We start from the raw sequence: 18665 nt of genomic DNA on the forward strand, positions 1-18665 counted from the left end.
TTATATCTACAATCAGAAATAAGCATTATTTGATCAGAGTAAAATAAAACTATGTAAGAGTCTAATCCTTGCTATTCTAAGCATGGTGGCTTGTTAGAGATGCAGAATCTTGGGCCCCACCACAGACCCAGTGAATCAGAACGTGCAGGTTAACAAATCCACAGGTGGTTCATGCGTACTTACCGTCTGAGAAGCACTGCTCTGGCTCCTCCTGTTCCCCATGTCCACCACAGTGCACAATGCATAAGAACCTACCAGACTCTGCTGTAGTGTTCCCCAATGAAGACGTGTTGTCCGCATTCCCAGATGAGATGGGTAAAATGTTTCTGCAGGTACTGAGCCTTGTGTTCTCAGAGTCAGACAGAAGGTCGAATTAGTATCCTGGGGCCAGCACACAATTGTTGTTCACCTGGTCAAACATACAATGTAAAGGAATTTTAGACAACTCGAGTTCTCTCAGTTTTGACATATTATTACTCATTTATTTAGTCACTGTAACTCAGCGAGTTAATTCTTTTAATGCCAAACTTATTCTGAATTAGGTGCTGGAGATTCGATATTGGAGGGTAAGAACTAACTTCAAAGCCTATCTTCAAGGAGGTCATGTTCAATCTATAAAAAGTCCTCACACAGGATAAACATTTTTTTCTCTTCTAATCTTTGCCATAATAGGCCTGTAAGATGATGTTACATTACTCCCATTGGTTGAAATCTAGAGGTTTTTTTGGTCTGGTGACTCTTTCAATTAGTTTACCTGCAAATGAAATAAGATTACTATAATCTTAATCTAAAAGTTAATGTTTGGAAACATATATTTTAAAACTTTGATATAGTATGTTAAGAAAGATTATTTAAAACGTGGAGGTAAAGCAAAAACATAGGGGGCATATCCTTTCAATGTTATATGAGGGTGATGTTTAAAAGGCCCTCCCAAGGATTATTTAATTATATAAAGAAATTGTACTTTATACAACTCATTGTTTACTGTTGATTAAAAGTCCTAGACTTAGTAAAATTACGTTAACCTATAGATTTTCAGCCAGTTGGGATACAAATAATTTCTGAGAGAAAAGATGATACCAAAGATTATAATTTATTGCCCTGTCAGACATTAACCAGGCTTTTAAAATCTAACCTAACATTCTTACTCTAACCTTCGTTCAAAATACATATAAAAGCCTAGATCCTCAAAATGTTCTCTGAACTACCTTGGCCACCTTCCTGATTGCTTCATTAATAAATAAATTGAATAAAATCCTTAACATGGTTTCATTTCAAATTTTAATGAGTCACATTTTTAATTTTTGAAAATTCTACTTTGACAAAGGGAAAAAAAATCTCTTTTTACAAGGACAGCAGTGGCCTTGTGACTGGTACTAAGGTAATGGACTTAAGTGATAGGCCTCCTCTGGAAATAACACTGAAAAGTCAAAGACCTCATTGTTAAATAAAAATCACCAAGAATGATGTCCAAGCTTCTACCTCCCAAATACATGATTGAAAATATTTTAAATGATACAATCTTTTTAAAAATTTTTTATTGAAGTATAGTTGATTTACAACGTTGTATTAGTTTCCAGTATACAGCAAAGTGGTTCAATTATATATACATACACACACACACACACACACACACACAAACACAAACACACACACACACATTCTTTTCCGTTACGGTTTATTACAGGATATTGAATATAGTTCCCTGTGCTATACAGTATGACCTTGTTGTTTATCTATTTTATATATAGTAGTTTGTATCTGCTAATCCCAAACTCCTAATTTATCCCTCTCCCACCCCCTTTCCCCTTTGGTAACCATAAATTTGTTTTCTATGTCTGCAAGTCTGTTTCTGTTTTGTAAATAAGTTCAATTGTATCATATTTTAGATTCTACATATCAGGGACATCATATGATATTTCTCTTTCCCTGTCTGACTTACTTCACTTAGTGTGATAATGTCTAGGTCCATCCATGTTGCTGCAAATGGTATTACATCATTCTTTTTTATGGCTGAATAGTATTCCATTATTTATATATACCACATCTTCTTTATCCATTTGTCTGTCAATGGACATTTAGGTTGCTTCTGTGTCTTGGCTACTGTAAATAATGCTGCAATGAACATTGGGGCTCATGTATCTTTTCAAATTAGAGTTTTCTCCAGATATATGGCCAGGAGTGGGATTGCTGGATCATATGGCAATTCTATTTTTAGTTTTTTAAGCAACCTCTGTACTGTTTTCCATAGTGGCTGCACCAATTTACATTTCTACCAGCAGTGTAGGAGGGTTCCCTTTTCTCCACACCTTCTCCAGCATTTGTTATTCATAGACTTTTAAACGATGGCCATTCTGACTGGCCTGCGGTGATACCTCAATGTGGTTTTGATTTGCATTTCTCTAATAATTAGTGATGTTGAGCATCTCTTCATGTGCCTATTGGCCAGCTGTATGTCTTCTTTGGAGAAATGTCTATTTAGGTCTTCTGCCCATTAAATGATACAATCTTAATTAAAGACAGTTAAAATGAATTTCCTTCAGAAATGTCAGATAATTTTAAGATGCTCCTTGATAACTGGAGATACTCTTACTATTTAAATACCAGTGTTTAAATATGCTATCCAGTGCATTCCACCAAATAAACATGTGAATGGCAACCAAACATCTTATCCTCTTTATATAAAGGCACATACACACAACACACACACAAATTAGTAAGATCTCTCTTGCACAGAGATGAGTAGACTGAAATCCATATCAATCTATACCAACGGTCACCAATTTCAAATCTTCCATAAGAGTCAGCAGTACTTCCAGAACAATCAGCTTTGATCATAAAAACATGCCCATTTCTGGTGTCTGTTAGTGCAGTGAGTTTCAGATAACCCTACAGAAACACAAGAACCAAACTGGATGAATTTCTCTTCTCTTATATTTGACATAGTATATCATAGAAGAAATAAACAAAATAATATCAATATTAAGCTGATTAACATTTATTTCAGTTTCTGAGTTACAACCACTGTAGTAAATCAGTAACAGTGTAAGACTATAGAATTTACCACCAACAAATGTGTACTGATGCCTAGGCAGTCAATAAAGTCTACAAAAGTAAATTATACAATAAAAACAGAATCTTCATTTTCTTATAAAGCAAAAGAAAACTTTTAAGGAAATATAGTTGAAAGCTTCTACTGTATTACCCACTTCCCCCCATGTTTTGGCTAAGTAAGCCCATTCTGTGCTTCTACTATATTTCTGTTTATAATGATTTCTTGGACACATCTCCCCAGGTTGGACCATGAGCATGTGAGGGCAGGCACTGTAACTTTTTTATTTCTTCAGTGACTAGATATTTTACACACTCAAGAAGTGTTTGATGGATTAACTAATTAGTTAATTCTGTGAAAAATGTGTATGCATCACCAGGCAATCTGCATAACCATTTCAAGAACACAGAAGTCAGACCCCTAAAATAAAGATTTCCCTCCAACTCCTGGAGAAGGTGCTATAGTGTAGAAAATCAGGGAATTAACCCTGAGAAGAGGGAAGCCTAAAAGAAATTATTTGGTTTTGGATACAGCACTGAAGATAGAGGAGAAAAGCTCCAACATGACACAAAGTGGTCTCACGTGATCATAAGAGGAGGAAAACACAAGTATTTAGTTTGCCCAGCCAACAGAAGCAAGACATTTTTCTTTAGGAGTTACAGTGACATAGAAGAGCCAATGAATACTATACGTATTCTCAAATTCTCAGCTGGGGTACTATTTTCAATTTATCTTAAACTCTCTCAAAACTAAAGCACATGCTAGCAAAGACCATTTCTTCATATCGACTGTTAGATGCAAGATGCACCTTGCCCTGGCAATTCTGACCTCCTGGGCTGAGCCTACTTCCAATTATTATTATTATTTTTATTTTTACGGCAGGAGAGTGAGTTTATTCAACAGGTATTTACTGAGCCCTTACTATGTGTCAGGCACTATTTTAGGTGCTGGGAATACATTCCATTGATTAAAAACAAACAAAAATCCCTGTCTTCATTGTGCTTACACTCTAGAGAAAGGTTACCAGACAATGAACATAACAAATAAGTAAATTGCATGGTAAATTAGGAGGTGATGAGTACTACAGAAAAAAAATAGAGCAGTCATGAGAATGGAGACAAGTCTTATCTGAAAATTTTCCAAAACCAGACACACTCACAAAAATATGCTTCTTTCTTGGAAAGTCTATGTATGTGTCCGTGACCAAAGAAAATATTTCTGGCCCTTTAATGTTCATGGGATTTTCAAGCAAGAAATTACAGGGATTTAAAAAATATGAAAATGGAATTGAAAACTAAGAAAAGTAACTTGCATAAAACAGGAGCTCAATACAGAGTTCTTGAGGCAGTGGAATCTGTGCTTACTGTAGGAGCAGAGCGTCCCACAGTTCTGGCAAATTCCATGATTCTGGCCACACTGCCAACCACAGTGGATCTGAAGAGTCAAATCTGTTGAAAAGAGGTTACTAGGGTCAGAAAATGTAGAAGAACTCAAGCAGCTTTTCAGGATTTTTTGTTTTATTTCTATTTCCTTTTTAAAATACAGCACCCTAGTTTTCGTGATTTTCTTCTTTTGTTAAAGAAGGGTGAGCTCATGAGAAAGAAAAACTGAAAAATAGGAATGCCCACATTTCCAACTCCATCTCCAATCTCAAATTGTTCAAGATGCACACGTTACTGTATATCAGTAGACCCAGGTCTTTTGACACCATTATCAGAGGTTGTTGGCTCTAAACTACCAGGAAGATTTTTTTCTCCTTTGATTTAAATTCTAATTTCATTTCAACAAAGCAACCAGAACAATTAATGAATTAGGTTCTCTAAGTCAGAAGTGAAAATAGAAAATAAATGGTGTTGTCATCTTTGATGAGAAAGTCATATTTTCAGCAAAATGGGGCAGAGGCAGAAAGTCCAGTTTGCAGGACCAGGAAAAAGAAGCGTCCACCCACAGGATACTTAGAAATTGATGACTACGACAGCAGCCCTTTCTAGAGGTAATAACGTCATTAGGTTGTGATAATCCTCCAGAAACCCCAACAGCCCTGGATTAAGAACCTCTGGAAATTGTTCAGATGACACAGATTTCTGTTTACTGATGTTACGGCTTCAGTGATGCCTCTCTGTGGCATCTGTCACCATCTAACTTCTTTGCAAACCTCCTCCTTTCAAATCAGGAAGCGTACATAAAGTGCAAGTAAGATTCAGTCCCTCGCCCATGCTTCCAGGTTCTTGCTTTGATACCCAGGATTACCAAAACTGACAATTAAACCGGTGGCCAGCTAGGTCGTCTGCAGGTATTTCTGGAGTTAGCAAATGAGTTCATCTGGTAAAGAGAGTGAAAGTAGATGCAGTCTTGGCAAGAAAACACACAGTACTGTACGCAAGACAGGGATGTGAATGATGCAAGCAGGAGGGGAGTTCTCATCACCAAGTCACTAAAGAAGAGGCCTTCTTTGGATCTCAACTCTTAAAGTGAATTCAGGAATTGTTACTAAAATGAACGAGGCCAGCGGATTTCAGATCAGGGTAGTCCTCAGTGAGGGCAGGTTCAGTTTTCCTATTTAAATTCCTGAATTTCTTTTTGGCTTCTGCCCTTGCTTCAGCATCAAAGTACCAAACAGTCATATGGTGTATCTGATTGCATAGGAAGGCTGGACTTCATGTGGGTTCCTGCGGTCTGACCCGAAGAACAACAGTCTGTCAACAATGGGCTCCACGTACGCTATGAACGATTTTTCTTCTGGAAATATCCGCAGGACCCCACCATGTAGCTGGGCATCCCAGTTCTTGTTCAGATAGTAGATGCAGGGGATGCAGCGGCCGTCGCCATTGGGGTTGTCCACATGTCACACATAACCTGCTCCATTTCCTGGGTAGCAAGCCACCATCACCATCTGCGGGTCAAGGACACTGCATGCTCCCAGACGGACCGCAGAAAGAGCCAAAGTGCTTTGGTAATTTTTCTTCTCTCTGTAAACCAGAAGTCATCTCCTCTCACCTCTGAACTGTCACATGGAGGATAACTGATTCCAATTCTTTTAAAAGTTCTATCTCGACCCACTCTCAGAGACCTATACTGGCCTGGAGAGAAGAGAATGAAAGAAACCCCAAATGCTCAATATTGAGTAATCTTGCTCCCCTTTTCCTTCCTGTAAAGTCTGTATTTCCTGTGACCAAACTGCTAGTATAAGCTTCTTGGACTATTATTAATTATTTAACATGTTTTGTACCTTTTAACAATTATTTTCAGTTTAGTTGTTTTTTTTAAGGAATAATGTTGTTACTTTTTCTGATTATAAAGATAAGCAATATTCATATTACCACTAGGAAATTTCATTTTTGCTCAGTGGTTTATTACTCATTCTCTGCAATATGAGTGTGTGAGTGTTGGGAGCAGGGTGAAGCAGGGAGGAATGAAGTGCTGAAGTGCCACCTCAAGAGCCACTGGCAGTTCTGGCCAGTGCAATCAGGCAAGAATAAGAAATAAAGGTATTCCAACTGGGAAGGAATAAATGAAATTATCTTTATTCATGAGATAAAGATATTTGTACATACTTATACCTCAATAAAGCTGATATTTAAAAAGTCATAAAAAGCTAAACAATCTACTTCAATAAGAGTAAAATAAAACAGAGATAATTACATAAAAATAATTTAAAAATCAAGTTATTAATGAAAGTTTAAACATTTAAAAATAATTGTTACCCATCAATCATAGAAATGAGGACCCCTCATGGGTCCTTACCATGCTATTTGTATGAAATCACTGCATTCTGTGTTCTTTCCGAGTCACTGAAATTATAAAGGTTGCAACCTTTCTATCACCACTACTTCATCTGTTCATGTTCTCCCTGTCTTTCACTGTTCCTTACCATTCCCTTATGATGATACCCAGTCCACGAGGCATCGCCATACTGCACCAGGTTCTCATGCGGAAGAGTGGAGAAAAATACCCTTGTGTTTCAGACAAAGGGAGGGGAAAAGTAAACATTTTGAAATGCACCTAGAGCACTCTCCATAAAAATGCCCTGCCCTCCCAAGAAAGGTACTTGACTAGAGCCTTATCTGACCTGGAGGAAGGGCAAATGGTCAACTCTAGCCCCCTCTAGCCATCCTGTCTCATGTAAGAGGAGAAAAAAATAAGAAAACACTTCTAAATGTCACATCCCAAGGACTCAGGCCCACTACAAAAACTGAGATTTAATCATTAGGTTATACAATGCTTCTCATCCTTGAAACCCTACCATATCAATTGGGCTTCAGTGTGTTAGCAGTGGACTATAAGTGAAAAAGTCGCAAGTCATAAATTCTATTTAAGAAGGAATTCTTAGGGAAAACAAAAGACAGTAGAAGAGGGAGAAAAAAAAAAAAAACAAGTAAACTAGAGTAAACTGCAGCCTCTGGCACCTATAGCTATAGAAAACATAAACAGAGCCCAGCCTCTAGCCAGATTAACATAAAATCTCACTCTGAAAGCCTAAATATCTTAGTTCCTATTACTCAACACAGCATGTCTGACTTTCAACAAAAATAATAAAGCACTCTAAAAGGAAAACAACATCTGAAGAGAAAAAGCAAGCATGAGAACCAGACTCAGATATGGCACACATATTGAAATTATCATATAGAGATTTAAAGTAACTAAGAGTTATAATGGAAACTGTAGAAACGTGCAAGAACAGATGGGTAATGTACACAAAGAGATGGAAACTCTAAGAAAGAATAAAAAGAAAATGCTAGAAACTAAAAATACTGTAACATAAATGAAGAATGCCTTTGATGGACTCATCGGTAGACTGGACATGGCTGAGGAAAGAATCAGTGAGTCTGATCAACAGAAGACTATAGAGTGGAGTATTTTCAAAGTTAAAAGAAAAATCCACAAACTTAGAATTCTGTATCCCATAAAATCATCCTTCCAAAGTGAAGGAGGAATAAACGCCCTCTCAGACAAACAAAAACTGAGGGAATGTGTCACTAGTAGACCTGCCTTGCAGGAGATGTTAAGTTTGTTTGGTTTTTTTTTTGGGGGGGGTTGTTTGTTTGTTTTTTCAGCACAAAGAAAAATGCTACAGGCTGGAAACTAAGATCTACATAAATGAAGAGCAAGACAAAAGGAATAAATGAAGGTGAAATAGAATCCTTCATCTTTCTTATTGTTAATTGATATAACAAACAACTTTTCAAGGTAATAAAAGCTACAATGTATTGGGTGATTATAGCATATGGATAACTGAAAATAATGACAGCAATGTTGTAAAGAACAACAGGAGAAAATTGGGACTACTGTGTTACAAGGTAACTGCAGTACCTGTGAAATAACATAGTGTTATTGGACAGTAGATTTAAATTAATTGTAAATGTATACTTCAAACACTGGAGCAACCACTAAAAAAAGAGTAATTTTTTAATTAAAAGGAGATAAAATGGTTTAATTGATCATAAAATGATCACTTAAAATCAGAGAAGGCAGAAAAATGGGGGAAGATAATGAGACAAGAAGTGCAAGAAGTTGAAAAGTTACAAATACATAGACATTAACCCAACAATGCTAACATCACTTTAAATGTGAATAGTCTAAATACATTTGCATATCAGAGTAGATAAAAAAGACCCAAATATAAGCTGTCCACAAGAATCTCACTTTAAATATAAATATAGAGACAGATTAAAAGTAAGGGAAGGAAAAAGATACAGCATGCTAATGCTAATCAAAATAAAGCTAGAGAGGCTATATTAATTTCAGGCAAATCAGATTTCAGGACAAGGAAAATTACAATATCAGTGACAAAGAGTGGCACACTACATAATGATAAGTACTCCATTCTCCAAGAGGACATAACAATTCTTAATATGTATGCACCTAACAACAGAGTGTCAAAATATGTGCGGCAAGAGTGACAGAACTACAAAAAGAAATGAACAAACCTACTGCTACAGTTGTAGACTTCAGCACCCTTTTATCAGATTGACAGATCCAGCAGGCAGAAAATCAGTAAGGACATAGTTGAAATGATCAATACCAGCAATCAAGTGTATCTAATTGACATTCATAGAATATTTCATTTAACAACAACAGAATACATGCTCCTCTCCAGCTTATATGGAACATTCACCAAGAAAGGCCACATTTGGGGCCATAAAACACAATTTAACAAATTTAAAAGAGTACAAATCATACAAAGTATGCTCTCGGACCACAGGGAAATGAAACTAGAAATAAATAACAGAAAGACAGCTGAAGATTAAACATTATGTGATTAACACAAAGGTCAAAGAAGTCTCAAGAGAAACTGAAAAATATTTTGAACTAAATGAAAATACAACTTATCAAACTTTGAGAGATGCAGCAAAAGCAGTGTTTAGAAAGAAATGTATAGCACTGAATGCATATATTAGAAAAAAAAAAAGAAAGACGTAAAATCAACAACTAAATGTCAACCTTAGGAAATTAGAGAAAGAACAATGTAAGCCTAAAGCAAGCAAAGAAAAGAACTAATAAAATTAGAGCAGAAATAAATGAAAATGATAACAGAAAATCAATAGAGAAAATAAATAAACCAAAAGCTGGTTCTTTGTAAAGACAAATAAAATTGATAAACCTATAGCCAAGGTAACCAAGAAAAAAAGTGAGAAAATTACTAATTACTTACACTAGATATCACTAATATCAGATATGAAAGAGAGGTCATCACTAATGAGTCCATGGACATTAAAAGGATAATAAAGGAATATTATGATGCCCCCAAATTTGATAACTTAAAGAGACCAACTCCTTATAAAACAGAAACTACCACTACTCACAAAAGGAAAAGTAAATCACCTGAAAAGGCCTATGTCTATTAAAGAACTTGAATCAATAACTAATAATCTTCCAATATTCCAGACCCAGAAGGTTTCATCAGTGAATTCTACCAAAAATTTAAGGAAAAAAAACTATACAAATTATCTCAAATCTCTTCCATAAAATAGGGCCATTGGGAACACTTCCAAACTCATCTATGAAGCCAGCACTGCCCTAACACCAAAACCAAATAAAGACATTAGAAGAAAGAAAAACTACAGACCTACATAATTCATGAACATAGATACATAAGTCGTCAACAAAATATTAACAAATTGAATCCAACAATGTATAAAAAGCATTATACACCATGACCAGTGGAACTTATGCCAGGTATGCAAGTTTGGTTCAACATTTGGAAGTCAATTAACATAATGTGACAAAACAGGCTAAAGAAGAAAAATCATATTATGATATCAATATAGGCAGAAAAAACATCTGACAAAATCCAAACTCCATTCATGATAAAAACCTTTCAGAAAACTAGGACTAGAGGAGGTGAACTCCCTCAACTTGATAAAGAACATCTACCAAATAATTTACAGGTAACTAAATGGTGAGAAGCTAGATGCTTTCCTCTAAGATGGTAAACAAGGCAAGAATGTCCTCTCTCACCACTCCTATTCAAGTTCATATTAGAAGTCCTAGCTAATGCAATAAGACAAGACAAGGAAATAAAAAATATACAGACTGGGACAGAAGCAATAAAACTGTCTTTCTTCTCAGATGACATGACTGTCTATGAAGAAAATCCCGAAGAATCAATAATAACAACAAAGAACTCCAAGAACTAATAAGCAATTATAGCAAGGTTGCAAGACACAAAGTTAATATACAAATGTCAATTCCTTTCCTGTATACCAGCAATGAACAACTGAAATTATAAATACATAACATTATATTAGCTCCCCCCAATAAAATATATACATATAAATATAACAAAACATGTACAGGGTCTATATGAGGAACTCTACAAAGCCAATGAAAGAAAGCAAAGATTTAAATAAATGGAGAGCTATTCCATGTTCATGGATAGAAAGAATCAATATTGTTAATATCTCAATTATTCCCAATGTGATCTATAGACTCAATTCAATCTCAATCAAAATACCCAGCAAATTATTTTGTGGTTATCAACAAACTCATTCTAAAGTGTAAGTGGAAAGGCAAAAGATTCAGAATGGCCAACAAATACTGAAGAAGGATAAAGCTGGAACACCAATGCTACAGATTTCAAGACTTACTATAAAGCTACAGTAATCAAGACAGTATGGTACTGGTAAAGGAATAGATAAATTGATAATTGAAACAGAATAGAAAGCCCAGACACAGACCCACACAAATTCAGTCAACTGATCTTAGACAAAGGAGCAAAAGCAATTAAATGGAGAAAGAATATTCTTTTTGACAAATAAAATTAAGTCAAAATGGATCATCGGCCTAAATGTAAAACAAAAAACTATAAATAACTTCTAGAAGATAACTGTATTGGTGCCCAAAGGCTACCGTAACAAAGTACCACAAACTGGGTGGCTTAGACAAAAAGAACTCAAAGCTCAACAAGAAAACAACCCAAGCTAAAAACAGGCAAAAAAGCTAAACTGACACCTCACCCAAGAATATGTACAGATGTCAGAGAATACCCTGGCGGTCCAGTGGTTAGGACTCTGTGCTTCTATTGCAGGGGGCATGAGTTTGATCCCTGGTCAGGGAACTAAGTTCCCACATGGCATGCGGCACGACCCAAAAAAAAAAAAAATGTACAGATGGCAAATAAGCAAACGAAAAGATGCTCAACATCATATGTCATTAGAGAACTGCATATTAAAACAACAATAAGATGTTACAACCTAACTATCAGAATGGCTAAAATTCAAAAAAGTGACAGTACTAAATGCTGTTAAGGATGTGGATTCATTGCTGAGAACACAAAATGGTACAGTCACTCTAGAAGACTGTTTAGCAGATCCTTAAAAAGTTTAACTTAGTATTGCCATATGATCCAGCAATTGTAGTCCCAGATATTTATCCAATTGATCTGAAACTTATGTCCACACAAAAACATGCATTCAAATGTTTATAGTTGGTTTATTCACAATCAACAAAAACTGGAAGCAATCAAGATGTACTTCAATAGTTGAATGGATAAACTGGTATATCCATACAATGGAATATTATTCAGTGATTAGAAAGAAATAAGCTATCTAGCCAGAAATAGATATGGAGGAATCTTAAGTGAATGTTGCTAAGGGAAAAAAGCCAATCTGAAAAGGCTATATACTGTACGATTCCAACTCTATGACAAGTACTTTATCAGATATGTGTTTTGCAAACATTTTCTCCTAGTGTACAATTTGTCTTTATTTTATTAACAGCATCTTTCACAGAAGTTTTTAATTTTAATAAAGTCCAAGTTATAATTTTTTCTTTCTTTTGGTTTTGTATCTAAAAATTCATTGCCAAAACCAAGACCACCTAGATTTTCTCCTATGTGACTGCTTCCCCCCAAAAAATATTTTAAAGTCCTAACCCCCAGTACCTGTGAATGTAAATTTATAGGGAATTTCCAGGTATAATCAAGTGAAGATGAGTTCCTAAGCCAATGACTGATGTCCTTATAAGATAAGGGAAATTTGGACACAGAAACAGAGGAAGAAATCCATGTGATAACAGAGGCAAAAATTGGAGTCATATGTCTATAAGCCAAGAACACCAAAGATTACTGGCAACAATTAAAAGTTAGAGAGAGGCAAGGAAAGATCCTTCCATAGAGATTTCAGAGACAGTATGGCCTTGCTGGCACCTTAATTTCAGAATTTTGCCTCCAGAAATGTGAAAGAATACATTTCTCTTTTTTAAAAGTCATCCAGTTTGTAGTACTTTGTTATGGCAAACCTAGGAAACTAATACATATTCTGGTACCAGAAAGTGTGGTGCTGTTGTAATAATTACCTAAAAAATGTGCAAGTGGCTTTGGAATCAGGTAATGGGTAGAAGCTGGAAGAGTTTTGAGGCACATAATAGAAAAAGCTTAGATTGCCTTAAAAAAACTATTGGTATAAATACAAATGTTAAAGGCAATTCTGGTGAGCGGTCAGAAAGAAAAGAGGGGAATTTTAGAAAAAGCATCTACAGTCTTAGAGAATACATGTATCATCAAGAAAAGACTGTTGCTAGAAATGCAAACTTGAAAAGGTTCTTCTGGTGAGGACTTTAAAAGGAAATGGTGAACATATTATTGGACACTGGAAGAAAAGTGATCTTTGTTACTAAGTGGCAGAAACTTGGCTAAATTGTGTTCTGCTATTGGGTGGAAAGTAAAACTTGTAAGTAATGACTTGGATATTGAGCTGAGGAGATTCCTAAGCCAAGTGTGAAAGATGTGACCACGGTTTCTCCTTGCAGCTTATAGTAAAATGAAAGAGGAAAGATATAAATTGAGGAAGAAATTATCAAGCAGAAAGGAACCAACACTTGATGATCTGTAAAATTCTCAACCTGTCCAAGATATCATGCTCTGGAAACAGGATTAAAGAATCATACCTATTAGAATGTCTAAAATAAAACATACACACACAAAACAATACAAAGTAGTTCTGGCAACGATGTGAAGCAACTGGAATGCTCATCATTGCTGTTAGGAACACTCTACTTGTTACCTTGTTTTATTCTTCTTAAAAGCACTTTGCATTACCTTAAAGTCTGCTTATGTATGTAAGTCAAAATTTATCTGCTCATATGTTTACTGTGTATCTCCCTCAGTATAAGTACCATGAGGCTGGTGACTTGGCCTGTCTTGTTACCACTGTGTCATCTCAGCACCAAGAAAAATGGCACAAACTGGGCACTCAATATGTATTTATTAAGAGGCAGGAAGGAGCAGAAAGGACACTAAGATATGTGAATGTATGTAGGCAAGGAACCCAGACACAGCACTCTACAGAGGGACAACCTACTGGTGTAAAGGAAAATGATTAGACCACCAGAAGGCTACATGGTGTAATGCAGAAACTATCAATTTCAGCTGCACATTAGAATTATCTGGATAGACAGCTTTGCAAAATCCCGATTCCTGGCTACACCAAATCAATGAAATCATAATCTCTGAGTATGGGATCCAAGAATTGATCATTAAAGTTCCCCAGGTAATCCAACTGTGTAAAGTTAAGAATCATTGAGGAAATGGAACCTAGACTATGGAGCTGTACACAGCCAGGTGTAAATCTTGGGTAAGTTACTTAACCTCCCTTAGCCCCCAAATTCTCACCTACAAAATGGGAATAATACACACCTCCCAGAGTTGTAAGATTGAGATTACACATAAAGGTCTCAGTAAATGTTAATTCTCCTCCCCGGGGAAAACCTGATGAAATCTTCATTGCCCAGTGATAAATGCTAATTCAATCATCAATTCATATCTTTCTTTGTTACCTGATTATTAAATTGAACATCTGCATTGGGAAAGTTTAGAAATACTAATTTTTTTACTCTCCTGATAAGATGATACCTGAAGCTATGTCTATGTTAAATCTAGGAGTAACTAAACTATGGAGGGAAATCTAGCTGATCATTTACACCAGTGATTCTCAAACCTGGCTGCAGGTTAATTACCTAAGAAGACTTTTTTAAAATACCAATACCAAATGTCCAGACTTGGCCCAAGCCAATTGACTCAGAAACCCTGGGGTGAGTCCAGAGCATCAGTATTTTTTAAAAAGCTAACTGAACAGTGATTTTAAAACACAAGACTGAAAAGCACTGATTTGCATTAATGATATCCCATGCTAAATACACATCTGAGTCATTCAGGGAGCTCTTAAAAAATAGATTGATTCCAGAACCCCATCATGACTTACTGATTCAGAATCTGTGGATGTGAAGCCTATCATTTTGCAAAGCTTCATAAAACTCTCCTGATTATCCTGATGCAGACCCATTGGGAACCATTACTTTATACCATGCATTTAGTCTACCTGCTGTCTACCAGAAAACATCTTTTAGAACTTTCACTGGCCTCCCATGCCAAGGCTGCTCAGTTGCTTTTAGTAACCGAGGCAACACATCACAGCAGGTCTCAATTTTACAGATCGTTTCGGAACACATTCAGGTGCAGCCCCTTGACCCACATCATTTACCATACACTGTGCGCAGCACTGGTTATATATAGCCCATTGGCCTTTCTAACCAAATCCCTCTAATAGACTGCTGATCTGGGAAGGGCAAAATGAAATCACATTACTCCCCAAGCCTTATTTCCCTTTAAGTGGTACTGCAATGCCAGGACAAATTAAATGAACATCACTGGTCAGATGAATCTGAATGAAATCCAAGTTGTTTTCTGCACCTAGAAGCAAATTGGTATGTTTGCTTCCCTCAGAGAGCTAATAAAATCAGAGGAAACAAAGATGATCCCCAAGTTAGGAGTATTCCCAAACTCAACCTAGACCAGTAGTAGGAACCTTAGAGAATGATTTTAGGGGAGTCAATCAATCAGTACACATACCACCATGGCTGCACTACCAGGTAGGTGGTAGTGCAGCATTTACGTAACCAGGCATTAATTTAGGCTTCTTAAGTATATTAATTCATGTGATCCTCACAAGAACCCTATCATCAGGTACGATTATTATTCCCATTTCATGGATAAAGAAACAAAGGCACACAGAGGTTAAATAATTTGTCCAAAGTCACAGAGCTAGTATGTGGTAGTCTTTGAACCCAGGCAATCTGCTTCAGTCCATTATCTTGCCTACTCCACTACAGTGTAGATGAGTGATGGCCAAGGTCTTTAAAAAAAAAAGTTGAAGTATGCAGCAGAAACTGGAGATCAGACCATGTGTACCTTGGGCAAGTTACTTAACCCCTCGGAGCCTATTTTTGCATCTGAAAAATAGAGATAATAATAGTACCTGCCTCACTGAGTTGAGATGACAGTTAAACAAGATTATGCATATAATGTGCTTATAACAGTGCCTGGCACTTTTAAGACCTGTCAATGTCAGCCATTATTATTATTTGTATCATAATACAGCCCAAGCGGTCACGGAGAAATTACAACCTATGAAACTAAAAATTTCCCCTGGTGATCTGAGATCCATAGATTCTGTAGATTGCCATTACATCAGATCCAATAAGACATGCAGTAATAAAAGATATTCATGAAAACTTGTAAGAACTGCCACTGTGACAAACCCCCAGCCCCTCCAGTCCAAGACTATGAGTTAGTCTGAAAATGGAAAGCTCTATTTGCTATAGTTTGTCCCTTTTTAGCAAACATACCCAATTATCAAGCTGTATAAATGTAACCACACCAGGAGCCAGACTTCCAAGTAGCTGCTAACTGCGGTGGACTTTGGTGTGATCGGAGAACGTGTCACAGGAGAAGATCCTCTCAGGTGGTAAATGTCAGCCTTCCTCAGTCACATCTGTATAAACAAAAGAAAAACAAAGTAAGAATTCAAACAGGTAACATTCATCATGTGCTTGCCACTGTATTAAATGTTTTCCATGTATTACCGCACCTAAACTTCACAACACCCTTCCCACCCATGGGAAGCCACACAACCCCACTAGGTTGATCCCACTCTAAGTTCACGACTACACATCTCAAATGGGCACTCAGCACTGCCTAGCAATCCAATTCCATTTCCGTACTTAGTTCACTTTCTCGTTCTCCAGAAGGACTATGTCACATGTGTCTCCTAACACCTCTTCTCCTTTCCCCTGCTGCCCTTGCTCTCAGCCAGTGACTGCCTTCACAGACAGACGATGTCTCTTACCACCTGTCTGCATCTGCATGTCTCGGCTTTCCCTCTAGATACAATGGAATATGTGTTCCTGTTCATTTCAAAGCCAACTGCTCACCTACTCTGGAGTCTCTTCCCCTCTCAGGTGTTCACATACCTCCCCTGCAGTGTTCCCCTTATCTGCATCATTTCTCCCTTTCTATGAGTTCAATCCCACTGGCATATAAACATATTCTAGTTTCCTCCATCTTAAAAACAAAATTCCACTTGACCTTAAGGCCCCTCTACTCCACTAAAGTTGTTCTTGTTAAAATGATTAAAATCCTCCTAATTGCCAAACTATCTTGCACAGTAGCATTCACCATGGTTGGCCACCACCTCCCTCTTTTTTGACTTCCTTCCTCTTCTCTATGTACACTCTCAACCTAGGTGGTTTCACCTAGTCCTTTAGTTTAAATACCACCTATGTGGTGATGATTCCAAAGACCAATTCTAGCCATAACATCCCCTAGGACTTCAGACTCAAATTTCCAATGGCCTATTTGACATCTTAACTTAAAAATCTACTAGGTAATTTACGTTATGTGTATTTTACCACAATAAAAAAAAAATCTACCAGGTGATTAACAGATGGAGAGAGGGATGGTGAGATGAACAGGCATGTGAAAAAACAAGTGTAGCTAAATATTAATGGTAGGGTCTAGGTGGTGGGTGTATGGAGTTTAGTGTAAAATTCTTTCCAAGTATATTGTTCATATGCTGCATGTTGGGAGAAAACCTACTAGGCATCTCAACATAATATATCCAAAACAATTTTTGATTCCAACCACTCCAAAAATGAAACCTACCTCTCACCTACAGTTTTCCCCATCTCATTAAAGAGCAAGGCAAAAGTAGGCAAGGCAAAAACCCAGGACTCAGCCTTGACAGGCTCTCTCCCACCTGGAATATAATTCCATAAAGGCAGGGACTCTGCCCATCTAGAACAGTCCTAGCACACAGGAGGTGTTCAAAAATAGCTGTGGAATTAATCATGAATTACTGCTCTGTTTCTCTCTAGGCCCTTCAGCCCTCACTGGTCCTTAAGTGAGAATGGAGCTCTTGGCCTCCAAACCTCCCCAGCCCAGGCAGCAGAAACTGTGTCTTAGTACCTGATTATGGCTTCTTACCAATCACAGCGGTTCCGTGCTCCTCAGCGAGAGTTCAAGGCCTTTCTTTACCACAGAGCCAGTGTTTCCTGTCCCAAACCTGTAAAACACAGGACCCATGACACATGTCACAGCACAGCTGGGCATCACACTGCCCGGGCTGTCTCCCCGCAAGGCTTCAGCAGGCCTCACTTTGCCCAGGGCCCGACCAAATCCAGACCAGGAGGCCTCCCTATGGTGGCTGGTGCCACAGTCCACTCCTTCAGTGGGGGTCAAAGCATCTTCCTCTCAAGGCCATTGGGTGGGCCCAAGCCTGCCCTCTCACGCCCCACCGCAACAGCCCCCTCTACCCTCCCCCACGTCCCGCCGGGGCCCCGCCACCTTTCCTCACCTGGACCTGCTCCTGCCCGGCCCGCCCCGGCCCACCCCACCCCGGAACGCCCAGCTTGGCCGCAACCAACACACCTGCTCCCAGCCCCCTTGCCAGTTGGGTTCGCGCGGGAGTCCGCCGGCCCTGCGAGATCGGTGCCATCCAATCCTGGAGGCTCCCATGAGCCTGCGCACTGGAGCCGCGCCCTGCGCCGGCGCCCTCTGCAAGCTGGCTGGAGTCGGCAGTGCCTCGCCCTGCTGGCCTTCCGAAGCACTGCAGCAGTTACCGCGGACCTGGTGGTGGATGGCTTGTGGTTCCTGGTCCACCGCCCTGTCCGTGCCCGGTCCCAAGCCAGGCTCATACGCCAGCAACTCTCTGAGCCATGCCCAAATCCTGAACCACTGAGGACTGTGTTCTCTAGGGGTGATGGCCTGGTTCTCACCTGCCCCCTCAACTCCCTACTGAGTTGGAGAGGGGCCGGAGTAGAGGACTGGTTTGCAGTGTCA

The 18665-nt window shown here is 38.1% G+C and overlaps 1 long non-coding RNA gene across 1 annotated transcript; it reads right to left on the reverse strand.

Annotated features, from left to right (window-relative positions):
* Positions 1-279: 279 nt before the first annotated feature.
* LOC102995902 (uncharacterized) lies at positions 280-17846 on the reverse strand. Its single transcript, XR_447699.2, has 3 exons — positions 17811-17846; positions 16175-16320; positions 280-409 (listed from the first exon to the last, which is right to left on the reverse strand). It is a non-coding gene; the product is annotated as an uncharacterized lncRNA (long non-coding RNA).
* Between the last annotated feature and the right edge of the window lie 819 nt (positions 17847-18665).

The sequence above is a fragment of the Physeter macrocephalus genome, chromosome 20 (genome assembly GCF_002837175.3).
Source record: "Physeter macrocephalus isolate SW-GA chromosome 20, ASM283717v5, whole genome shotgun sequence".
NCBI lineage: Eukaryota > Metazoa > Chordata > Mammalia > Artiodactyla > Physeteridae > Physeter > Physeter macrocephalus.